Source organism: Equus przewalskii, chromosome 23 (genome assembly GCF_037783145.1).
Source record: "Equus przewalskii isolate Varuska chromosome 23, EquPr2, whole genome shotgun sequence".
Classification (NCBI taxonomy): domain Eukaryota; kingdom Metazoa; phylum Chordata; class Mammalia; order Perissodactyla; family Equidae; genus Equus; species Equus przewalskii.
In genome coordinates, this window is record NC_091853.1 from 15,442,951 (window position 1) to 15,462,983 (window position 20,033).

At 38.0% G+C, this 20,033-nt stretch overlaps 1 long non-coding RNA gene across 1 annotated transcript; it reads left to right on the top strand.

Annotated features, from left to right (window-relative positions):
- The first annotated feature begins 206 nt into the window (after positions 1–206).
- On the top strand, positions 207–7,456 carry LOC139078823 (uncharacterized). The gene is made up of 3 exons (XR_011531935.1): positions 207–537; positions 5,527–5,624; positions 5,821–7,456. It is a non-coding gene; the product is annotated as an uncharacterized lncRNA (long non-coding RNA).
- Positions 7,457–20,033: the final 12,577 nt, after the last annotated feature.

Here is a 20,033-nt window from a genome sequence, read left to right on the forward strand (position 1 = left end):
GAAGCCTGGTTGGCTGGGACGCTTATCTGTCAGGACCGGGGGCGGGGCTGGGGGCAGGTTTCTTTGCTCCACGAGGGTGGGCGGGGCAGAAGTGGCCGAGGTTGCCGGCTGGGATACAATACGCGGTGAGCCGCGCGGGGCGGGGCGGGGCCCATGCGTTGTGGTGAAGGAGGCGGTGCTGGTGGAGGGCGAGCAGGGCGGCACCTGGAGCGCAGAGCGCGTGGCGTCTCCGGTGGATGGATCGGGCGCCGCCTTTGTCGCCCGAGCACGCGGGCAGGGCCTGGCGCAGCGCAGCCCCTCCGAGCGACTCCGGGCCAGAAAGTGGGAGCTTGGGGCGGGGCGGTTGGGCCAGATCATAAGGAGACCAGGGCTGCGGCTACCTCGTGGTGGGTTACTTTCGTGAAGTTCCCTAACCGAGCTGGGGATAAGCTGTCCATTGGGCAGCAGAATCCGTGGAGTCAATGCAGGGACGGACGTGAGGAAAGATAATTCTACAGAAGCAGCGAGAGTAAAGCCTTTTAGAAGCCAGGACTCTAGGTTTGTGCTTTTTTCCTCCTCTTTTCCCTCATCCCACCCTGGCTGCAGGCCACATCAGCTTGTCCTTAATTTATTCAGGTGACAGAAGCCCCCTAAACAACTAAGAAACAGTCCCTTGACGCCGCAGAATGATACACCACAGCTTGGATGTTAATACTCCCAGTTAGAGATGTGCAGTAGCTTGTAATTTCCTCAGAAATAGTTAGAAGTAGTTTTTCCCTTTGCGGAGGCATGAATACTATTATTACTAAGTGCGTAGTAAAGAGTAAAAGTTGTACAAGAGGAAGAAATGGGTGAGTATCTAACGATTTACTCAGTATTTTACTTTCTTTGAAACAACTGATGATGCCTGCCTCTTCTTGCCTTGACTTATTACTTAGTCAGGTTGCTGTTTAAAATGCTTTTAAATTTTCAAAATTTATCTGTAAGGAGAGGTCTCCACATCCTGAGTTGGAAATTGGGGAAAGCAGAAGGAATAGAGTGTGCCTTTGAAAAAAGTACACCTAACTAAGATACTAAACAGTATGTAGGTGGATAGAAATTCAGCAGCTTTCTTCATAGGATTTGAAACGTCACCTAATGAAAAGGCCATCCACCATGTCATCTTTGTCCGCCTCTTTAGTCATCTCTGATTATTCATTCTAGTTCTAGCCAGGCCAAACTACTCAGTTTCTCCAGACTCATTTTGCTTTCCTATAACTCTGTGCCTTTGTACATACTGCTGCTTCTCCACTTTCCCAATACCTATTTTTCCTTCAAAATTCAGGAAATATATCACTTCCCCCAGAAATTTCCAATATGTCTTTTCTCCAAGTACAGACATTGCCTCTGTACTACCACAGTGCTCTGTGATGCTCATCTCTGATGATGCTTTTCACACTGTGATAGAGTTTTCTGTTTGCTTGTTTCTGTGCCAAATTGTTAGAGTAGTGTCTTTCTCTCAATATTCCTATGCCTTGCACAGTACCAGTGGGTATTCTGTAAATGTTGGCTGGGTGGATGTACTGGTGGGTAAGGGGATAGCTAGAAAGATGGACATATAGGTGGGAGGGGAGGGATGGACAAATGAATAGATTGATGTTTGGACTAAAGATTCGACAGATGAGTAGATGGAAATAAAATTTGTTTGGGGAGTGAGTCTTGATGGACACTCTGGTTGGGCAGCACTGAGAAGATCTTGATAGGAGTTCAAGGAGGTTGATGGAAAGGGATGGGGGATAGTTGAGGATGGTTCATTGAAACTATTCCTTCTATTGGAAAAATATGGATAAAACATGTACTGACGTTAATAAATGCCATTTTGTAAGGAGAAGATAACACTCGTTTGATATTTTTAGTGTTTAAAATGTGAAATGTTAACATTTCCCCTCTCCTATTAGCCTCTATTTCTTTCAATCTCTAGTATAAATATTATTTGAAAGTCAATTGTAACATACAGTATGGAAATTCTCATGACTGTGATTATTTTTGAAAGTTGTCTAAAGTTTTTTTGTGTGTTGTTGTTGCTGACTAAGCCAATTGAATTCTGTGCTTCTGGTCTCTGAAAACAATCATTTTAACACCAACAAACTTTTTTCTGTAATAATGTCTTACATGTGTAGAACTTTATAAAACTTGGAGATATTGTGTGTACACAGTCTCATTTGATTTTCATACTAATTCTGCAATGTTACTTGAAATTCTTCTCATTTTATAAATGAAGAAACTGAGACTCAAAGAAATTGAGAAGTTAGCATTTTCGTAGTCACCACAGGCCGGTGTAGTAGATGGGATTATTGTTCCCAATTCTTCACTCCTTTCCTCTCTCCTGCTGCGAAGTGACTTTGCAATGTCTCCCAGTAGAGTAAGTGGAATATTCAAATCTGACCTTTTGGCTTTGGTCTTGGCCATGTATTTGCTGGCCAATGGACTGTTAGCGGTCATGTCGTGAATGGTGGCCTGAAGTCTGCATGGGTTAGCCTGGCCTCTTGTGCTTCTCTTGCCGTGAGAAAAACATGTCCTGGATCACTATTAATCCCAGAATGAAACATGTGGAGTAGACCAAACCTAACCTACAGCGTAGATCCAATCCTAACTGAACCTAGTGGAGCCCAGCTTAGCCCAGCCGAACACATCCAAGGTCAGCTAAACCCAGCGAAGCTGCAGATTTATGAGCAAGAAAAATACTTAAAGCTGAACATACACTTACCACAGGATCCAGCAATGTCCTCATAGGTATTTACCTAAATGAATTGAAAATGTATGTCTACACAAATGTTTATAGCAGCCTTATTCATAATTGTCAAAAATTAGATGCAACTAAGATGTTCTTCAGTAGGTGATAGAGTAACGAATTCTGTTACATCCATACAATGGAATATTATTCAGCAATAAAAAGAAATAAACTGTCAAGCCATGAAAAGATATGGAGGAACCTTAAATGCATATTGCAAAGTGGAAAAAGCCAACCTGAAAAGGCTACATGCATACTGTATGATTCCAACTATATGACATTCTGGAAAAGGCACGACTACAGAAACAGGAAAAGATCAGTGTTTGCCAGAGATTCAGGCAGAGGGGTGAGGGAGCAAGGGATTTTCAGGACAGTGAAACTATTCTGTATGATACTGTAGTGATGGATACATGGCATTATGCATTTGTGAAAACCCATGAAACTGTACAATATAAAGAATGATCCCTAATGTAAACTATGGACTTCATAATAATGTATCAGTATTGGTTCACCACTTATAACAAATGTACCACACCAGTGCAAGGTGACACTGAAAGGGTTGTACTCCCCATAGCCCACTCCAGGCCTTACTGTGTTAACCCTAGAACTTCCTTCATTTACATTCTTTTCCTGGATCCTATTGAATAATTTGTGATTCCTCTATAAATTTGGAAAGATACAACACAGAAAAACTCATTCTTCAACAAACATTTGTTGAATACCTATTTCCTTAATTATGTAGGTAGTGGCACGTAGTAGTTTAATATATTTTTGCTAAAATTTGAAAGTTATATTACTTTGTAATAGATTGTGTTTTTATTCAAAATATTCGTTGCCTCTTCCGTAGGTTCCCTGCCTATGGAAGGATGACATATCTCTGCTTGTAGCAGCCGTGGTCATGTGACTTGCCTTGATCACTGAAATACTACTGAAAATGGCAGTCCCACTTCTGAACAGAAGCTTTAAGAGCCATTTCTGTGGTCAGTCAGTCACCACTAGCTTTTTCCCTTCTGACGTGAAACGTTTATTTTAGGTAGGGGCTGCTGTTTCGTCCTTGGTTCTGCAATGAAGAAGACAAGGAGCTGAGTCAAACCTGACTCCACTGGAGACGTGAGAAGTAGACCTTTGTTGTTGTGACCCTCTAAAATTACGAGATCATTATTGCCACGTAGCCCAGACTGATGGAAAAATCCCTAGTTATATTTTCTTCGTGTTTCTTAGATCAAATAACATATAAAGTTACGTTTCTAACTTTAATATTATGGATGACAATTTACAACTTAGAGATAATCAAAATAAGGCCTAGGAATAAATGTCACTTGTGTATTAAATAGCAAAGAAGTATCCAAAATTCTAGTTGGCAACTTAGAGTACTGTGTATGTGGTACTCTGATAAAATAAGTACTATTTGACTTAAACTGATGTGTACCATATATTTTAACATTTTACAATACTTGTTTTATTCACATATCTAACCATGTACCCATCCAAAAATTCATCCTATCTTTTAAGTATTTTAAAGTAAGTTGCAGTCAGCAGTGCACTTCACCCCTAAACACTTCAGCATATACATCGTTAACTAGAGCTCAATATTTGCTTATGATTTTTTCTCTTGAGATAAAATTTATATGTAATGTACAAATCTTAAGTATTCCATTCAATAAGTTTTGCCAAATATCCTCCTATGCAACCCAAATCTCTATCGAGATACAGAGCAAGACCATCACCCCACAAAGTTTCCCTGCTTATTTTCAGCCCGTAGATTTGGGGTGTGTGCTTCTGAATGTCACATGTATTTTTGTTTGGAAGGATATGGGCTTTATATATTTAAGGAGAGATTTAAATATATTCCAAAAACCACACTAATATGTCACATTTAGATACTTCTCTAGGCCTTAGGAATGATGTACTTTAATAGGAATCTGCTTCTCAAAAATAAAACCTTTAGCATCTGGTACTGTATAGATTTTTTTCTGGGCCTTTATTTTTCTTTCCCTGCCTTTGCTTTTTGAACAATAATTTTGTTTCTGTAATGACCATCATCAGAAGGAATGTGTCTACCACATCAAGCAGTATAATCATCGTTGCCACATAATTGAAACTTTGGCAATCTCACATTCTACAAAAGGCATTGGTGGTGCTGGGATGTATTTTTCTGATGCTAATTGCAACACAATTATGTGGGCTTAGACTGGCTGGGGCTGAGGCTGGTTAGTAAAAGTAGGATCGTGCAAATAAGAGGGAAGGTTTATTCTATGTATGTTTTGTGGCTATACATATGTGACAGACTGGAGGAATGAGCAGAAACAACACCAGCAGATATGCTGATCCAGCATAGAAAAGGCAAGGGCAGGTACAGGGATAAATAGGGTCTTGTTTTTAGCCACCTGGAATGCTCGCATTCCCTACTTCCATCCCTTAGGTGGCCTTTAGCTGCCAAAGAGAATATGTACCCATACCACAAAAAATGAATATTTTAGAATAGCAATCTCCTTATATCTTTATTGTACAGCATGGATGTAAAGTGTTTGTACCTAAAATCTGGAGAGTCGATGGATTAATTCATATTGTATGCATACGGGGAGAGGTTGCTCTTACTGGAAATTGGAACAGTGAAAGATGGCTTGTATTTATTCAATTCACCCTGAAGTACCATTTTAGTTATCTTTCTCAAGACATTTGTCTTTCAGGATTTGGGCACCAAAATTTAAAAGGCTGAAATCAGATTTTACAGAAATTACAAATTAATGGAAACTAACATGCATCCTTTTTTCCAGGGAGTCTTCAATGGAACCAAGTTTGGGAAGAATAGAATTGCTGGACAATGTATAAATCCTGCTTTCCATAGAGCGAAGGAATTCATGGCTGAATTGAGGTATCTCACCGCATTTTAGTCTTAATAATGTTTTCATAATGATCTTTCTTGCCTATGATTTAAAAGGCCAGAAATAGAAGAATAAGGAAAGAGACAACAGACAACATGAAAAATCTATAAAATCATCTGAGACCTTTCTTTCTGTATGTGCTCTGAAGGTTCCTTTCATCCTAACTCACTGTTTTCTCCTCTCCAGGTGCCTTCCTGGCTTTCTTTTGGGACATTCCTTGGACTCCCTGCGTGTGACACTTAGCTCAGACGCAAATTACTAGAGAGGTTATGACAAGCTTGGAGTCAGGGCCAAAAATCCCTTTAAAGAAGTTCTATAATTAAATCATTCTCCTGAGCCCCTACTTATCTCCAACCCCATCACTGAGAATTAGCTGTATCCTGGCATTTATTGAAATATAGAAATGTGTTAATTAGAAGTAGACTCAGTGGAGACACGACTGCTCTCTAGATATCTGAAGAGCTGTCATTTCTAAGATGAACTTCTTCTTATATCTCCCTAAGGCAAAGTTAAGAATTACGAGTATACTTAACTGAAGGCCAACTGGGGGTTCGCTCTAAGGAAAGTATTTCTAATAACTAGAGCAGGCAGGCGGTAGAATGGAAGAAATATGTGAGAGTTATATCACTCAAATCACTTGAAGTGTCTCGGAAGAGGTTAGGTGACTGTCTGTATGAGGTTCCTGCATTAAGTTGATGATTAAAGAAGATGACTTCCAAGATTCTTTTCTTCTGTTTCTAAGAATCTGTAAACTAAAAAAGAATTCAGTGACCCTTTTTCAAAATTTTGACTTGGAGATACTTAAACCTAAGTATTTTAATCAGACTTTCATTGATCCAGCCAATTGTCTACATATCTATCTTATCTGACTGGGTGTCAGAATCAAGGGTTTATAACTGATAGGTATATTTCTTGCTGTCGGCAAACTTGCTTCAGGTTTCTGAGATTCAGTACAGATGGAATCACATCAAATTGTCTTGTCTCATTCATCGGTTGATTGCGTATCAAATGCATATCCCAGGCGCTGGTCTGATCATGTGAGACGAGAGCCTCAAAACTCACAGTATCAGAGCAGGGTACTTTTGGACATTAGAGAGACCAGCATATTGTGAACAAGGAGAGCTGTGCATGTGATTGCAAAATTCTACAGGTGTTCTTAAAGAAGTTCACTCTTGGGCCATACTCATATTCTGTAATTTATTTAGCTTCATATTTTCTCTCTAGCAAGGCACTATAAAGAGTTTGTAGGAGGACATTGTTACCCTTGCTGACATTGTCTTAGGACAGCTAAGGCTATACATTATCACACCCCTCTCTTTCTGATAGTAGGTGACCTCAAAAATAGCATGATCTGAGATCTATGCTAAGAAAATTAATCTTCTATATTATTTGACTTCCAGAAAAGTTTAATGTATCTGCACTATATTTGTAATTCATGCTGGTTTGAAGTTGAATTTGTGATTATTCCACTGACTCTATATTAAAATAATTCTCTGGTGGAGAAAGTCAAATACCATATGATCTCACTCATAAGTAGAAGATAAAAACAACGACAAACAAACACATAGCAACGGAGAATGGATTGGTGGTTACCATGGGGGAAGCTGGGGGGAGGGCAAAAGGGGTGATTAGGCTCACATGTGAGGGGGTGGACTGTAATTAGCTTTTGGGTGGTGAACATGATGTAATCTACACAGAATTCAGAATATATTATGATGTACATCCGAAAGCTGTATACTGTTATAATCCAATGTTACTGCAATTAAAAAAATAAATAATTGGCTCCCCAAAATAAAATAAAATAATTCTCTGGTTATATTTATTATGCTTGTGAGATTTGGTGATTTATTATTAAACCTCTTAGAGTTAATTATGCTTATCACACCAATCTTCTCTGAAGGAAAGTTGGGAATTGTCTTTCTCATCCTTAATTAGGAAATCATAAAATGCAATTCTGAGGACGTGGGAATTGTTTTCCTTTGCTCGATAAGACTAACCCACTGAGTTTATTAAACAAAAAGCTCTCTTGAAACCAGATAAAAATTTTTAACTTTACTGTTAAAAATAAAAGGATATTCTATTAAATAGCAGATCAGCTTTTCTCCTTAACTTCTGGTTCCTCATGTTCCAGTTTTAAGGGGAGCAAGGTGTTTTTCTTCCCTCTGCTGAAAACATGCTTTTCTTTTTAAATAACAAATTTGCCTTGTAAGTTATTAATGTTTTATTAGTCTGGCTGGGTTTCTATAAGAAAATACCTCAAATTGGGTGGCTTAAACAGAAATTTATTGTCTCACCGCTCTGGAGGCTAGAAGTTTGAGACAAAACTGTCTACAGCCTTGGGCCTTTGAGGGATGTGAAGGAAAATCTGTTCCAGGTCTCTCTTCTTGGCTGGTAGATGGCCTTCTCCCTATCCATGTCTGACTCTGTCCAAACTTCCCCTTTTTATAAGGGTTAGAACCCACTCTAATGACTTCATTTTAACTGGATTAGCTCTGTAAAGACCCTATCTCCAAGTGAGGTCACATTCTGAGGTTCTAGGGGTCAGGACTTCAACATTATCTTCTTTGGGGGGACACAATATAACCCATAACAAATATCACCAAGGAAAATGTCCTACAATGTGAGTTACTTGTCCAGCAATATTTTTGATTTATTAAAAGAAGCTGGAGTTATCTTTGCAACCAATTTTTCTTCTTTATTTTTTCTCCACATTTAAGTAGAGAAGATAACATGGCCTCAAAATATGTAAAGTAAAAATGATCAAAACCAGAAAGAAATAGGCAAGTCTATAATAGTGGGAGCAATTTATACGCACTCTTTTTTATTAATTTATAAAACAAGACAAAAAATAAGGATATAATATCAGGAAAATATAATCAAGAAGTTTGACCTAGTAGACAAATATAGAACACTCTACCCAAGCACTTCAGAATGTACTTTCTTCTCAAGCACAGGTAAAACATCTAAAGATATTGACTATAAACTGGACCACAAAGCAAGTCTCATCAGAGTTCAAGTGAATGAAATCATATAGACCAGGTAGAATATATTACCGACCCTGATACCGTTAAGCTGGGAATCAACTATAAGAGATAACAAAAAACTCTCATATATTTGGAAATTTAGCACATATTCTAATAACTCATAGTTGAAGAAGAAATCATAACAGAATTAGAAAATATGTTGAATTGAACAATGCAAAAATATTAAGTATCAAAATTTATATAATTTAGCTAAAGAAATCCTTAGAAGGAAATTTATACCCTTAAAGGTAAGTAGTAGAAAAGAAGAAAGACTGAAAATTAATGAGTAAGTATTCCATCCATCTAGAGAAGTTAGAAAAGGACTAAAAAATAAGTAGAAGAAATGGAATAATGAAGATAAGAGCGGAAATTACTGAGATAGAAAACACATATACAGTAGAGAATCAACAAAACCAAAAAAATTTTAAGGACTAATAAAAATGACAAGCCTCTGCTGAGACTTTCAAAGAAAAAAAAAGAGAAAACAAATATCCAATATAAGGAATGAAAAAAGAGACGACACTACAGATCCTGCACCCATTAAAAATATAGTAAGAGGAGAACCTAAGCAACTCTTTCAGACAGAAATTCTTAATATCTTATTCTCTCTACTCCCCGGCTTTGAAAGTCTGCCAAAATTACTGCTTAAAATATGTGGATTATTGAATAGACCTTGGAAACTTTATCCTACAGATTTTTTGGCAGCAATAATATAGGAGATATCTCCTAATTATTAATGTAAATGAGGGCCACAAGAAGTTTATGCAATCAAATTTTGGGGATAATCCTCAAGTTTCCTTTAAATCAATACTATCAGTTCTTTTTTTCCCACTAAAATGTAATTAATTCTCCCAAAAAGTAGTACAATAGACCAATTTTAAGCTTTAGCATCTTTCTCTCTAGTAGAGGTGGGGTGGGTACAAGGTGCAAACAAAAATGTCATTAGGAAGCCAAATGTTAGAGAAATCTAAATTAATTAGTCCCTGAATAATAAAAATGCTTTCATTATACAGGTATAATTTGAAATAGTGAACTAAGGGAGCCATCAGCAAGAGCTTGCTAGTTTTACATAGAAGCTGTAGTGGGCTTTAATGTATATAACTCAGCAATATGCAACTTTTGTATTGTTAAATCACTTTTTAACCTTTGAGAGAATTTCCAGTCTTATCCTTGCATAAATCAAGATAATAATCAATGGCTTATCACTGCAGAATATTTGGGTTCAAGAAGACATCACTTGTGGTTCTATAGTCTCCTTACTAGACTGATATTTCCGTAAAATTAAGAATACATTATGAAGATAAGAAAGATGAGTTTTCTGTTGATAAGTATTTCTTTTGGAAGCTCTGACTTAAGGTTGCTTTGGTGAGGCCAAAGCTGAGACATGTGGAGAGTTGTAGGAACAGGTCTGACTTGTCGGGTGATTTGGGTATGAGAATTGTAATCCATCAGAGAAATGAAAAACTTCAGGTTTGTTTGGTTTTTTGGAAAAAGCAAAAGGTTCAGAAAAGTTCAAAGAGTAATAGAGAAAACACCCATGTATCTGCCATACAGAATTAACCATGTTAACGTTTAGTAATATTTTCTTCAGATCTCTTGATCTCTTTTTTGAGGGGCGGAGGGGTAAAGAAATAAAACTGTACAAATTAAGTTTAAGCTCCAAATAATCTCTTCTCTGGTGCTCACCTCCTCTGTCTTCCCCAGAGATAAGAAATATCGTGACTTTGTTATCCAATCATTGCTTTTGTTTTTAGGACAGATTGAAATCCATTAGCAACACATGGTGTTTAGTAGTGGGTCTTTATTGGTCTACAACTTGTTTTTTTTACTCAACATTTTCTAAGCCTATCCATGTAGATACTCATAGCTTTATTTCATTCATTTTAGCTACTTTTTAGTGTCCCATCATACGAATAAAACACAGTTTATTTAACTTTTCTCTTACTGATAAACTTTCAGGATGTGTCCAAATTTTTGCTACTACAAATCATGCTGCAGTTAATATTCTTATATGTATATCGTCTCCTGCATGTTTTGAACTACTTAAGGGCAGTGGTCCCCTGCTTTGTTCATCAGGCTGCTCTATGAATAAAAAATTTACCTATTTTCAATATTTCTATATTCATTTATAAATTATATAAATCTCCTATCATATCAATATATGATATCCACTACAAAGTATAAATTTTTTCTTAAAAGATGAAATAAATAAATATGAAGTTCTAGTATTTTCTTCCCACATCACATTTGAATTGCTGGGTGACAGGATATTGACATGTTCATCTTTACTTCTGATATATATTATATATCATATATAATTGCAATACTACATTATCATTATTAGTTCTTCAAAGAACTCTACTATTTGCATCCCTTCTAGAAGAATATGAAAATTTCCATTTCCCAACAACCTTACTAACACTTGATATGAACAGATACTTTAAAGATTTTTTTTCTATTTTTTTTTTATTTTTATTTTTTCCTTTTTCTCCCCAAAGCCCCCCAGTACACAGTTGTATATTCTTCGTTGTGGGTCCTTCTAGTTGTGGCATGTGGGACGCTGCCTCAGCGTGGTTTGATGAGCAGTGCCATGTCCGCGCCCAGGATTCGAACCAACGAAACACTGGGTCGCCTGCAGCGGAGCGCACGAACTTAACCACTCAGCCACGGGGCCAGCCCCATGAACAGATACTTTAAATACTCTATTTTGAAAAAAATTTCAAACCAGCAGAGAAGTTGCTAGAATGTACAATGCCCTCTTGTATAAGCTTCACCTAGATTTACCAATTATTAATTTTTGCTACGTTGGTTTCTTCCTCTCTCTCTCTGTTCTTTCCTCCTTCCCCTCCTTCCATATGTGTTTATATTTTGTTTACTTAATTTTTTCCTGCACCATCTGAAGGTAAGTTGCGACATTTTGACCCATCTGTCCTAGTCCCACATGTAGCTCCCAAGAATGAAGACATTCTCTTACGTACTGTGGTACAATCATCAAATTCAGGAAACTTAATGTTGATATAGAACTATAAAATTTCATCAATTTTCTCAATTAAGTCCTTTCTAGAGATTTTTTTCTGACTCAGGACACATTTTGTTGTCCTGTCTTATTCTCCTTTAATCTGGAACAGTTCCTTAGATTTTCTTTTTCATGACATTGACGTATTTGAAGAGTACAGGCCAGTTATTTTGTTTCCTGTTCCTAAATTTGGATTTGCCTGATGGTTTACACGTGATTAGACTGGGTTATCCGTTTTTGTGGCAGAAGTACTATTTGCAGGTAAGTGATGCTGTGTTCTTCTCGGTGAATCACATCAGGAGGTTGTCAGACTTTTTAAGTTTTGCTAAATCTTATGGACATGAAATGGAATTGTATTTTATTTTGCATTTCCTTGATTGCTGGTGAGGTTTAGCATCTTTTCTTTGTAATTTGAGTTTCTTCTTTTAGAATTGTTTTTCATAATCTTTGCCCATTTTTCTCTTGAGAGGTGATTTTTTTCTGTTGATTTGTCTGAGTTATTTGACAGTTATATGCGTCATCAATGTTTTCCCAAACTGTCACTTGTCTTTTATATTTACTTATGCTACCCTTTGTTTTATGGATCTTTAAAATTTTAATGTAGTCTGATTCCACCAATTTCCCTTTATGATTCCTTTTGGTGTCTTGTTAAAAAAAATTCTTTCCTATGCTGTAAAGATATCTTATGGCTACTTCTTATAGTTCTACCATTTGTTTTTCACATTTAGGTATTTAATCCTTTATGGTGTGAGGAAGAAATCTAATTTTTTTTTTCTGTATGTATATCTGGTTATCCCGATATCATTATTGAATAATTTGGTCTTTCTCCACTAATTTGTAATGGCTGCTGTATCATATACCAAGAACCTACATGTGCTTGGATCTTTTTCTCAGTTCTCTATTCTGTTTTATTAATCTGTCTATCCTTATATCAATATAAAACTGACAATTACTCTAAAATGACTTGCTGTGTCATAGGTCTTACTAACTGGTCAGGCTCCTCCTCCTTCTCGTTTCTTTTTATCGCCCCCCTAAAATTATTTTGGCTGTTCATGGGCCTTTAACTCTTCCATATGAGTTTTAGAATTAGTTTTTCAAGATCCTTAAAACATTTATATTGGCGTTTTTATTGGAAGTGCATCAACTTTATGGATTAAGTTACAGATAATTTAATCTTTATGATAATGAGTCCTTCCATCCATGAGCATTAATCTGATCTGTCTTAATTTAATCAGGTCCTATGTTGTGTTCTTTAATAACATTTTATCATTTTCTCCATGAGTCCTGCTCATGTTTTATTAGATTTTATTCCTAGAGATCATAGAGGTTTTATTGCTAATGTGAATTTAATCTATTTTTGTTACATTTTAAAAATGATTATTGCTGTTGTATAGAAATTTATTGATTTTTATAGGTTAATCTTGTGTTTAGTTCCAAAGGGTTGTCTGTCAAGTTTTTTAGACTTTTTTTGTAGACAGATATATCATCTACAAATAAACAGTTTTGTCCCTTCCTTTCAAATTTTTATACTTAGTTTTCTCTTTTTTCTTGATGTATAGCATCAAATAGTCCCCCAAACAGTGCTGAATAGTAATGGTCATAATGAGGGGCATCCTTATCTTGTTCCTGACTTTCGAGAGTTTCACCATTATGACATTTGTTGGAGGTTTTTGTTAAGTAACTGTAGCAGATATTTTTGGTACCCAGCATCACATTCCTTCTGTCTATCTCTAACTTCAGCTGTACCTATGGTGAACGTTGTTGATTCCTGCTAGCAGTATCTTACCTCAAGCATATGCCGTGTGTCCACCCCTCCCACCCTGACCCCATCAATGGCCTTCTCTGCAAGAGCATGTCTTTTCAGAAACGACAGGAGCCCGCTCAGTCCTCATTTGGGAATACAGCCTAGATGTGTTGGGCTAGGGTCACTCCTTAATCAGTGGTGAATGAGAACTCAAGGATAGATGCCTCAGCCTAAAGTCTTGCCTGCCCCCAATGGACAATTCTTTCTATGCTTCTAGCAGTCTCCGTGGTATTGAGCAGCGATCTTGATGACCCCTTTACACTGGCTTACCTTCCTGAATTGTTCCATTCTCCCTGTGACATCACTGCTGTTTCCTGGGATCACCTCCCAAATAAAGTACTTTGTCTTAAGCTCTGTTTCTAAGGAAATCTAAACAAGTGTCTCTCTATTTCATAGTTTTTAAGAGTTTTTATCATGAAGTTTCTAGTGAATTTTGTTGAATATGTTTTCCATCATATCTATTGAAATACTCCCTTGTTTCTTGTAATTTAATCAGCTAATATGGTTAATTACTTCAGTAAAATTTCTTGATGTTGAAACATCTTTTTATTTTGGAGTAAACCCTTCCTAGTCAAAATGTGTTTTGTTTCACTGTTTCTTGGCTTTTGGGTTTTCTTTTCCTACCGGATTTGATTTGCTAGTATTTATTGAAGATTTTTGTGTTTGTATTTATAAGTGAGATTTGGCCATAATTTTCTTTCTTTGTATTGTCCTAATCCAGTCTTTATATAAAAGTTGCCTTCTCTCTTTTATTTTCTAGGATGACCTAAATTAGAAAAAGATTATTCATTCTTTGAAGATTTGGTAAATTTAGTGCAAAACCACATAAGCCTAAGGTCTTTACTTTAGGTTGAGTGAAATGGAGTAAGATTTTGTGTAAGAGGTTAAATTTATTGTTTCATTTAAGTTTTTATCTTCTTGAGATCATTTTGATAATTTATATTCTTCTGGAAAATTTCCATCTAAGTTTTTAAATGTATGAGCATTGTATTGTTTAATTTATTGAAATATTATTTATTCTATTCTAGTTTTTAAACTTTCTACCATAATATAATTTTCTCTTCATTTTCATTTCTCTTTCTCGTGTGCTCTCCCTCTTTTCCCTTTATCAGTCTTGCTAGTGCTTTCTCTTTTTGATTAGTGTGTTCAAAGAACCAGCTTCTCATTGTCTTCCTTTTTTCCCCTGTTTTCTAGATTGCTAATTTCCTCCTACTTTGACCACATCCTGGTTGAGAGGCTGTATCTGCTTCTACCTGCTATTCCAGGTGTGCAGCTTTACATAAGCCGCCTCACAGGCTGTGATCATGTGCTCCTCCAGCCCAGCTCCATTTTTATTTCATTTACACTTTGAGAATTATACTCCCAGCCTCTTCTGCCAGTTCTCTGACCCAGAACCCGACAAGGGTACATCTTCAGACCCAATTACTGTACTCTGTTTCTATGCAGCTATAACCCATGAGAGTTTTTACTTTGTTTTTTTTTTTTTTTTTAAAGATTTTATTTTTTCCGGGGCTGGCCCCGTGGCCGAGTGGTTAGGTTCGCGCGCTCCGCTGCAGGCGGTCCAGTGTTTCGTTGGTTCGAGTCCTGGGCGCGGACATGACACTGCTCGTCAAACCACGCTGAGGCAGCGTCCCACATACCACGGCTAGAAGGACTCACAACGAAGAATATACAACTATGTACTGGAGGGGCTTTGGGGAGAAAAAGGAAAAAGTAAAATCTTTAAAAAAAAAAAAAAAAGATTTTATTTTTTCCTTTTTCTCCCCAAAGCCCCCCCGGTACACAGTTGTGTGTTCTTCGTTGTGGGTTCTTCTAGTTGTGGCATGTGGGACGCTGCCTCAGCGTGGTCTGACAAGCAGTGCCATGTCCGCGCCCAGGATTCGAACTAACGAAACACTGGGCCGCCTGCAGCGGAGTGCGCGAGCTTAACCACTCGGCCACGGGGCCAGCCCCTTTACTTTGTTTTTGAGCACAGCTGCATTTCCTTTTATCTTCTCTTGGTGGTGTTTATCTGTCATTGTATTCCCAAGTATTTTGGGAGTGGTTAAACTATAAACTCACATACCATCTTGACTGAAAGTCTAGCATTACTATTCTAATTCTTTTTTACTATTATTTATTTTTTATTTTATTATTTTTTTTGGAGGAAGATTGGCCGTGAGCTAACGTCCGTGCCTGTCTTCCTCTACTTTATGTGGGGGACGACTGCCACAGCATGGCTTGACAAGCAGTAAGTAGGTCCGCACCCAGGATCCAAACCAGCGAACCCCAGGCTGCCTAAGCAGAACTTGCGAACTTAACCACTGTGCCACCAGGCTGGGCCTCTAATTCTTTTTAGAATTAAAAGCTATTTAACTGTTTAGATAAACAAATAGCTTTGTAGTTCCTAGAGTAAATTTTAACTAACTCTATGAATAAAAGTTATTTCTCTTTTTCCCTTAGAATGTTTAAAAGCTAAAATGAAGCTGTATCTGTTCAGGAAGTATGTAAGACCAAAGGACCAGAACCTCAACAATAAGCCAAAAATAAATACCTAGCCCAGTAGCCCAAGGATGGATGTAGAGGCAGCATGGCAGGCAGAAGATGCCTAGGACACAGAGAAGTCATCTTCAGATGAATCCAGCCTGAGCCTGGGGAGATCCATCAGAAATACAGCCTCCATCTGGAACCCAAGTAGTGTACTGGCTGCCCTCCAGGGCTGGCTGTATCTCGGTGGGTCTCCCGGGCAAGCAAGAGTTCCCAGCGGAACTTCAGTGTGAAGATGAGGAAACTATGAAACTTACTCCCACTCATGGACTGAAACCACGGCAGGAGTCTCTGTCACTTCTAGTACCAACTTTAACTTACAGTGTGAGGATGAAGACTTAGAACCATATTCTCCTGGGCACTCAAAAGAGCCTCAAGGAGAGCTTACTGAGGCTGATGAAAATAGTGTGCTTATTAACTCATTTGATGATGAAGACCTAGAGTCGGTCTCTGGAGAAGATTGCTCTTATCAACATAAGAACCGTGGAACATCTTTTCAAGACGTTACAGGACTTCGAGAGCATAAGCAGAACCATTTAGGGGAACGTTCCTACTGCTGCCCTATCCGTAGCAAGGAATTCTTCTGGGCTGCCAACCTATGCATGTACAAATTGATTCACTCTAGGGATCAGCCACATAAGCGCCCTGAATGGGATAAAGTCTTCATCCACACAGGAGATGTGTGGAGTCACTTGTATAACATACCCAAGATAGAGTGCTCTAAAATGGCAGTGGGAAATGGTACCGTGAGAAATCCCTGGTCTACCTATACCAGAACCATCACAGTTCAGATGACTGAAACACAGTAAAGGAAGACTCCAAACCACATGTCTGACCTGTTTGTTGTAAGGGGTTTTGCCAACCAACCCTTCCATCGATTCACAAGGTGATCCATGGGTGGGACAAGCCGTACAAGTGCCAAGAATGTGGTATGGCCTTTGTCCAACTGGTCAGGTTAAAAAGACACCAACAAACACAGTCTAGAGAGCGCCGCTTCTACTGTAATGAGCGTAGTGAGACCTTCACCCGCTGACATCCCTGCAAGGCCATCAGCGGATTCATACTGGACAGAAGCTACTCTCTTGTACTTCCAGTAGACGTGCTTTCACTGCGGCAGGCACTCTGAGGGGGCATGAACAGACTCATCAGTAGAGGCATCCTGTGGCTGGGACTGGTAAGTTTATTATTACCTTTTGTTTTTATCTCTATTAAGATCTGCTCAATAGAACAAACTTTCTAATATAGTCATTAACTTAGTCCAGGTTTTTTCCCAGACCCTGCCCCCTCATGAATGGCTTAAAATATATCTAAGAAAGTGGTTTCTTTTCCCCTTAGAAATGCTATGGTCATTTCTGGCAGGAGTAAAGTAGGTATTTATAGGTGCAGATAACACTGTCATTAATGGCTGAGAGTTAAGTGAATTTTTACAGTTGACAGACTCCTTATGAAAAAGCCTGGCTCTTTTCATAATTTGGTTCTCTGCTTGGTCCTTTAAAGACTAGTCTTTATTGGAGTTTTCCACAATTGTAACCCCTGTGCTGGTTTGCATGCAGTTCAGGATGCAAATGCAGCTCTTTTCCTAGAGTACATTAGTAATTTGGTTTATTTTTGTCATTAACTATTGCATTTTTTCAAAGTAAAATATTTATTTTTCTTAAAAGCTGTGACAATACTTATTTGGATGAACTTGTACCTTTTTAAACCCACGTATGCCATTTTATATATTCCAAGAGGAATTGTTACCTTTGTAAGAGAGAATATAGCTAATTTACCAAATCAGTAATAAATCCATTTCAGTATTTGAAGAAATCTGTTTACTCCTTTGGAGTGTGAATAGTCTTAGTCATCTTCTGTAGGTTTTTCCTTTTTTAAAATCACCCAAAAGATAGTCTTTGATGAGCCTTACTTTGCAAGTCTGTTGCAGCCGTTTCCTGTTGTAACTGAATTAAGTTCCTCAAATTTGGTGCTGAACACATATTTGGAAGTGGAGTCTATCAGAGATTCTTAATTTCAGGCCAATTGATGAGCTCTGCAAAGTCTGCAGACTCTCTGAAATTGTAATGCAAAACATCAATGCTGTGGGGTTTTTGATAGGATCCATAGCTTTCATGGGATTCCCAAGGAGCCTGTGATTCAAGAAAAGGTTCAAAATCACTTTATAAGGTTTAGGGAGTTCCTTCCAGACTCATTCACTCTAATTTCTTTACTGCTTCTCTCAGGACTAGTGTATCATTAAAAAAGCACCATCTTTAATATACTTCTGATAAATGTTTTCTTTTACATTTGTGATCATATTGGCAGTAATCTTTTGCATGATGTAAGCATGTTTTCAGATCTTTTGAAATTTGATGGAAGGAGAAGAATTTGGAAAATTGCATGCTAAAGTTGAAAACTTGTTTTTGCTTTATATCTGTACCCAAATAGTAAGCGGTAGAAAACAAGTTAAAATAAGTAATATGGTGATGGAATAACTTGAAAGCTTAGGTAGATCGTTTCATTGAGATGGAAATGGGAATTATGAATGTCTATTAGAAGATGGAAATGGCTATAGATCTAGAATGGAAAATATAATCTTAAAGCAATTTTCATTACTGTAAAAGGGAAATGTAAACATTTCCATTTTTGATCTGTTCTAAGTATTATCTACATCTATCATAGCTTTTGAAATTAACAGAGCTAATTAAGGTTATGATCTTTACTGAACTTAAAGGATAGAAATCAAACTTCACATGAAATAAAAAAGAGGACCTCGTGGGATGGGAAGAGCTCTGGATTGCTGCTAAAAGCTGTTTAATTTGCAGCTTCCTCACAGGTAAAACAAGTGATCTCTAAGATCCACTTTAGCTCCAAAATTTCTTTGTTTAAGCGGCAGGACAAATTTCCATTGTCCTTTCAGCCACCTGAAGTGAAATAAGTGATTATCACTTAGTGTATCTAGTTGTAGGAAGACACTGAGACTATTCATTGTGCCGTAGCATAGTAAGCTGAATAACAGCCACCTGAAGATATCACGTCCTGCTCCTCGGAACATGCAAATGTTACCCTCTGGGGAAAAAGGGTCATTGCAAGTGTGATTAAGGATTTCGAGATGAGGAGATTTCCTGGATTATCCAGATGGGCCCAAACTACCATCAGAGTGGCCTTATAAAGAGAGGCAGATGGAGATTTGACACAGACAGAAAAGGAAAAGACAGTGTGACTATGGGGACAGAGATTGGAATGATGTAGCCACAAGCCAAGGAAGGCTGGCAGCCACCAGAAGCTGGGGAAGAGAAGGAATGGATTCTCTCCTAAGGCCTCAGGAAGAGCTTGGCCCTGCAGACACCTTGATTTTAGCCCAGTGATGCTAATTTTGGACTTCCGGCTTCCAGAATACTGAGAAAATATTTCTGTTGTTTTAAGCCACTAAGGTTGTGCTACTTTGTTACAGCAGCTATGGGGAACAAATGCAAGTGGCTCTCACACACAGGCCCACGGGCATCCAGGCAATTATATCAGGGAAGATAAGATGCACGCTAACTATATCTCTGTGTTGTCTTTTTAGTGTTATAGATGTTCCAGGCTGACATAGAATCTTTAAGTGTCTATTTCCAGATGTATGTCTTGTGATTTGAGAAACACCAGGAAGGTGCCTCTCCCAAATATCTCCCTCCATTGATGCCTAAAATCCCTTTTTTTACACACCTCTGCAGTGTCAGATTGGAAAAATTTTAGCTATCTCTATGTATATCTGTATGTATATCTATATCACTTTCCTCCTGGAACACACTGAGGAGTTCCAAATAGGGGCTTCAGTTGCCTCATAGATGTGCCTGCACTACCATCTTATTAACCCCCACTCCCTCATTAATCCCCCATTCCTGGGAGGTAGGGGTTTGAAAGTGAGAGAAAGAGAAATGAGAAAAGGCCAGCTATGGCACTTACATAAGGCCTAGGGCAGGGGAGTGGAAACAAAAAGAGATTAGAAGAGACAGTGGCTATAGTGACACAAACACTGACTCTGTCCCTTGAGCCAAGGGAGAAACCTGGG